Genomic DNA, 6,891 nt, shown 5'->3' on the forward strand with positions numbered 1-6,891 from the left:
GTCTGGGGCCGCTCGCCGCCCCCGCTACCTTGTACGTCCTGGGCCCGTGCCCCTCCCGGTACCGTGTGTGTATCGGGGCTGTTCGCCTCCCGGTACCGTGTGTCCCACCTGGGGCAGTCCCCTCCCGGCCCGATACCGTGTGTTCCCCCTGGCCCGTGTGCCCCCCTGGTCACGTTCCGCTCTTCAGTACCGTCTCCCAGTATCCCTCCAGTTCCGTTCCCCGCCCCGGGCTCGTTCCCGTGTCCTCCCGGTTCCCTTATCCCCCCGTTCCCCTGTCTGTCCGCCCGTCCCTCCCGTCCCGTTTCCCACCTCGTTTCCCCTCCACATCCCGCCCCCCCCTCCGCGCATCCCTCTGTACCTATATACCGATGTTCCCCCGTACCCGTATCCCCCCGGTCCCATTCCCCCACTGGTCCCGTTTCCGTGTCCCCCCGGTCCCCTACCCCCTGTTCCCTTGTGTCCCGTGTCGTCTCCCCCTTCCCAGTCCCATTCCCTCCAGTTCCTTAACCCGGCAGCAGGAGGGGTTAGCCCCGTGTGGGCAAGGGGGCTCTCAGACCCTGCAGCACTCCTGTTTACATGTAAAATAGTTAAAAAGAAATTAATCCAATAGTAATAAAAAAGCAGTGTGTGGTCTGCCCTGCGTTTTGGGGTTTGGCAAGTACCTGTGGCAGGACCAGGAGGCAAACTCTGGAGCTGTGACAGCAGCTGGGGTGCTCCAAGGTGGGCCCATCCTGGGGGAAAACCATGAAGAAAAGGTTCAGAACAATAGAGGGGGCCAGTCACCCGCTTTCTGCTTTCCCCAAGCCCATACTTTTTGGGGTCTGGGTAAAATTAGTGGAAAATAGGTCTTTTCCAGGTTTGCTGAAACAAAGGGCATCAAGCACCATTCCCTCCACATCCTCATGCCAACATGGCCAAGATCCCGCCTTCCTCTTTATGAAGCAATGCCCCAAACGGCGGCATCCCAGCCAAGGGGCTGGGAGCTTTGCAGGATCCGGGTGACTGCAGGGATCCGATGCCGTTGGCAGTGCGCTGGCGCAGCTGCTACAGACCCTGAGTGCGGGAGCCCACGGATGAGGGGTAGATCATGTCCCAGGCAATGTGGCTCAGCCCCACCAGCTGGCAGGGCCAAGCTCCCGGGGGCTGGGGAGCAAAACATCCTTCTGCGCCATCAGAAACTTGTTGCTTGCCATTGCCGACCTGCATTTCTCCCTCACAGGCGCCGAAGCTGCCGCAGCTGTGGCAGTGCTGGCATTGGCATTCCCAATGGAGCTGCAGCACTGCAGGAGGAGGCGGCTAAAAGGGTCAGGCAATGCTGCTGCCAGAGGGTCCCCAGAGATTTCCCTACCTGAAATAAAGTATTAACCGAAAAATTCTGAACATCTTGATTACAAAGATAAACTCAGCCTTGTATTTTTAGTTCTGAGTTTGGCAAGGGTGTGTATTGTAATTAGCAGCCTGATCAATGCCACAGCGACTAATTAGGGTGCAGGACAGATACTGGCAATTTGTTTGTAGTGTCAAGTGCAGTCGAAGATAATTTGCTGCAGGGGGGATCATATCCCCTCAGACGAAGAATGAGCGGAAGACCTGCCCTTAGCTCACTCCTTCGATGTCCCAAGATCTTTCCGTACAGCCTTGTCTTAGCAAAAGGAAGCCAATTGCACTGTAGGTGCTTAAAAAAAATATGACAAAAACCTCCACCAGAACGGTTTTATGAGCATTAGGGGAATGTGAGTTGCAGGAAATTTCAGTGGGCACCAAACATTTGCACTTGAGATGGCAAATGATCCTTGGAAAGAGGAATTTCTCACCTGGAGTTCCAGTGTCCATGGCCGGATGAGGGAGATTTCACTGCTCCCCGGTCACATCCCAGTTCTGTGGTTTCCTTGCAAGGATTCTGTTCCTATTCTTAAACAGAAACAGCAGGAAGTTTTCTTCTCCCCTTTGGCTCCAAATCCACCCCCCAACACAAAAGTCTTGTGCTGGGCTCTGTCTCCAGCTCAGCACCCAGAAACAGAGGCACTCCCAAACTCATGCTTCTCTGTGAAATCCTTGGCCATGGGGCAGTCAGGAGACAATGCTCACATGCAGCCTGGAGATGTTCACCCTCACCTCAACACCCAGAGCGGCAGCCTGGCCATCAGCAGCATCCTGCACACAGCTGAGCAACATGTGCTCCCAGCCCATCTCCAGCCACCATCCCCTCCGGGGCTGTCCCCACACATTGTGCGGCAGCAACTGACCTTTCCAGCACTGCCACAGCCCTCCCTGCCTTGCTCTGCATCTGTCTCTGCCTTACCTCCCTGGACCCAGAGCATTCCCTGGCCTGGAGCATCCTTTGAGCACCGCATGCCTGGACCAGAGCATCTCCTGGACGGACAGCATCCCATGGCCCAGCCATCTTGCCACACCGCCCAACAGACCAGCTCTCCTGTCCACGCTGCTAGTGGAAGAAGGATGGTTTCATTTGCTGTAGCTTTTTGACCAGGACTAGGACTTCTTGAGGTGGCCCAGCAGGGCTGAGACCCCTGTCCCCAGGGCAGAGCCCAGCTGCTGCCCCCTGGCCACTCTGGCTGCGCATTGGACTCCAACAGAAACAAGAGGGAGGAGGCTTTTCTGGAAGAGTTTTTCAGGAGCTTTACATCAAAACCCAACAGCCTTTTCAGCCCAAATTAACCTTTCCAATTCGCCTGAAATCTTTCTCATTTTCTCTGGAAAATGGAGGGAAAAATACCCAGTAGTAATGGCCAGTGTGGTTTTATTAAAACCCAGTCTGGAAGCACTGTGGTTTCTGATTGCAAATACTTCTTAAAAACTACAGCCACAGCAGAAGAGTGGGGGTGAAAGGTGAGGAATGCAGACACAAGATTTTTACATCAAGGTAGCTGGTGCACGCACAACCCCTGCTGCAAACCTACCTTGAGGATGCGGTTTCTGCCAAGAAGGTGACACGCAGCTGGCACAGCTGTGACGGTGCTGGAATGCAGCTTCCCTCTCCTGTCCAGCGAGCCTCCAGCATGGGTCTCCTTTTAAAAAATAAAAAGAGAAAGGAGAAGATGGTCACACAAGACTAAACACCAGTTGGGTCTGCTCTTGGAAAGGTAATTCCTGTCTAACCTTGGGCGATATCGTGCCTGTGACGCGTAGCTGCTGTCCCCACTTGCAATGAGCTGGATCCCCTTCATTAACAGCAATGGGCTCCAAATACCTTCACATACTTATTATTACCTGGCTTTAATGGATAATGGAACAGTGGCAGAATATTGCTAACATCTGAAGGGTGTCTAATGGAGAGGAAGACTGAAAGGAAAGCGCTCCCCTCCCTTCACTGGGGGATTTAAAGGCACCAGGCTCCTTTGCTGGTGGGGTGAGGATGAGCTTGGTACCTGCCAAGGGTGATTTTTGGCCACTCTGTTGTCAGTGGATGACTTGTCCCCTCTGCTGCCAGTAATCAGCTGAGGTTGCCCCCTGGCAGGCACTCCCAGCATCCTCCTCCTCCTCCTCACCACAGACCTAGCTGATGAGCAGTGCTCAGCCCCCACGTTTGTGGTCCAGCACCGCAGACCGGAAATAAAGCACTGCTGCCTTTGAGTGCTTCGTGAGTCACCCTGCAGCTGTGTCAGTGTGATTACGTTAAGTAAATGAGTAGATGAGGCCACTCTTGCTGGGCTCCCAGACAGGCTACGACTGCTGCCACTGGGCTGCTGTGCTCCCCAAAACACCCCGCTGCCCTCTCAGGAGGCAGCCTGCATGCTCCAGGGATGCTCTGCTGCAGGGCATCACTTCCCGCAGGGCTGCAGCAAAGTGACTTTTCACTTCTAGGGCGTGTCCTGGGGCAGGTTGCCCATGGCCACCGAGCCCAGTAGCCCTGACACCCCCTGAGATGTGGGTCTGATGGCCAAGTCAAAGTTGCCGCCACCACACCACACGAGCACTGTTCCAGGGTGAGAAGGCTTTACCTGCAGCCACAGCAGAGGGTGCATTGAGGGAGCCTGTGGCAGCAGCCCCCACGCCGCCCAGCTGCGTTCTGCCCCTGAGCCCACCTCCATTCATGCAGTTATTTTTTTTATGGGTACCTAATTAGCCAGACAGCGAGGTGTTTATGACAGCCCAGCTTGCAGTGCAGGGCAAGGCTACCAGCATCCCCAATGACCCACAACAGCGATTAAATTAGCTGAGGATGCCATGCTGAGCACCCATGCTGGCACTGTGCTCTTGGAGCTGCATGGGGGGGGTGCTGGAGGGGAGACCCTGTGTGCCCCCCTGCGCTGGGGACCCTTGCAGAGCCCCAGGATGTGGCAAGCCCAAGCAATCCTGAGGACCACTGCCCCACAGAAGGGTCCTGCATCCCCCCACACTGGTGAGGGGGGCTGCTGCAAGCCCACCTGTGCCAGTGCCAGCAGCCTTGCCTGTGCATGGTGTTTATTTCATGTCTCGCAGTGTTAAATCATAGCAGACATGCAATTCGGGGGAGCATGAGGCTCCGTAATGGGCGGCCTTGGGTGTGTGATGGGGCTGGGGCCGACAGGCAGCCGTGCTGCCAGGGCTCCTCAGTGATGCTTTATTGCTTTTGACGCTCCAAATGTGCTCTGAAAGGCGAGTCGTGGCAGCCGGGAGGAGGGCTGCTTGGCTCTCCTGCCTGCTCCATGCGGGCAAGCACCACAGCTGAGACCTCCCTCCCTGTCCCCAGCGCAGTCCCCAGTCTGGCCGCAGCACCCTGCCTTGCATAGAGCTCAGCCACGCACCTGCCAAAGCCCCTGGCAAGTCCTGTGGCGCCTGGTGGGAGCTGCAGAGGCTCCCACTGCCACCGGAGTATGGTGCGTAATGCTGCAGGCATGTGGCTTGGTTTCATCTGAGGGCAGGTTGGGGCCATGCAGGGTGCAGAGCATCGCTTGTCCCATTGTGGATGGGGGGATATGGAGCAGCACTCATCCTGTCGTGTAGCAGGGGCCTTGTGCCTGTGCCCTGTGCTCTCCCCAGCCTCTGAAATCCTAAGCACCAACTTCAGAAGTTTGCTGACTGCTTAGCCAAGGTACCTGCTCTCGGTGTCTGCCCTAGGAGAAAGCCCTGAGACTCCTCCCCAGTGCAGAGCTGCTGCTGTGCCCAGCTGCGGGCCCAGGATGCGGGGCTGCACCGTGGGGAGCCCCAGACGCCAAGCGCTTCGATTCCCAGAAAAGCAATTACTGTGCAGCAGATTACAGGGCTAATAAAATTCCATTACGCCATTTCGGAAAGTAAATCTGATCCGGACACTGCCGATTGATATCAGCCATCCCACAAAAAGTCCCGCAAGAGCCCCCTGCGCGCACACATAATATGAGGCTATAATAGATCACACTAATTAGATATCCGATAACAGGAGGGCTGATAGGAACTACATTAAAATCTCTTTAAGATGAAGACGTAAAACCCAAGGGAGAAAATTCAGAGTTAATGATGCTGCAGCAGAGGCTCCACTTGAGCGGTCCTCACCCCCTTGGCCGCATCCCGCCTGCCGTGGATGCGGGAGGCTGGAGGAGAGGGGGGCAGAGCAGGGCATGGTCCCCAGCGCCACGGCGGCGCTGCCCGTGATTTTCATTACCCAGATTCAATAAGGGGAAAGAGCTCCGAGCTGCCTGTGCTCCCCGGGAGGTGACTTGCCAGCCGCTAACAGAGCCGAGAAATCAAATTAGCCCCGGCTCTGCTCTCGCTCTCTCCCTGACACTGCTGTTGGCAGCTGAGGGGGAGTTCATCAGGGCCCCGCACTAATTCTTATCTCGTTTAAGTGACTCCACGCTGGCATCTGATGCGATTTGCTCTGCACCATCGCCGCAGGCTCCGGTGTCTGCCCGCTGCTTCTCTAGCACTTCCAGCAGCTGGCAGCTTCGCAGGGGCATGGGCACCTACAACATGCAGACGTACGTACATGAGTGTGTATGATTACAGGGAACAGGGGTCAGGGTGAGGCTGCTCCCCTGCCAGGCAGAGGGATGTTGCCCAGCCCCAGGGACATGATGCTTTGATGTGGAAGGAAGGATTCTGCAGCCCGAGAAGGGTACCAGCATGTGGGTGGGTACCGAACAAATTTTTGCTCTCTATCATACCAGATCAACCTTTCTTATGGTCTGGTTTGCCCAAAGGTGTTGAGTCTTTTGGGAAATGGGTAAGAAGTGCTTTGGTTTGTTGAGCTTTGTAAGCTACTAATGCAAATTGCTGCAATGAAAAGAGACCCTTGTCTTGGTGCAAGTTGGAGGTAGCTGGGGAAAGCTTGCTGCCCCCAGGCAGGGGTGTGAAGGGTGGCTGGTAGCACGTGCTGCCTGTGACCTGTATCTGTCAGTGTGTCAGTCTCTGGTGGGATGGATCCACACATCTGTAGGGTGCGAAGGGAAGCCTGGTAACTCCAGAGCCCCACTGCTTCCCTGCTGATGGAAACCTACCCTGTGCCAGTGCCGTATCTCTGCAGCCTCCCAGGACAGACCACCCCGTCTCAGAGGGTTTCCCCCTGACTTTCCGACCACTGAGGATGCCACAGCCCTGGCACCTGCCGTGTCCTCTGCCCCCCTGCCGTGTTCCCTGCCCTGCTGCACATGAGCACCGTGCCTGCACCCCCAAACCCCACTTTTCCATGGCCAGGCACCTGGGCAGGGGATGGGGAAGCCCCGGGGGAGCTGGTGGGGTGGGGGATGGCTGAGTGTGCTCATCTCGAATCCTCCCAGCCTGAAACTTGATGAAGCAGGAGAGGCCAATCGTGAGATTAATTGGGCGTTCTCATAAAAACCCGACGGTGGGGGGAAAGTGAGCAAGGAGTGCTGCCTGCCTCCCTGCTCAGGTTCATTCCTCCGTGGAGGCAGCAGGCTGGGGAGGAGGCAGGCAGCGGCTGGGAGCCAGCAGAGTGGTGGCAGGAGAGCC

This window comes from Falco naumanni, chromosome 16 (assembly GCF_017639655.2).
Source record: "Falco naumanni isolate bFalNau1 chromosome 16, bFalNau1.pat, whole genome shotgun sequence".
Taxonomy (NCBI): Eukaryota; Metazoa; Chordata; class Aves; order Falconiformes; family Falconidae; genus Falco; species Falco naumanni.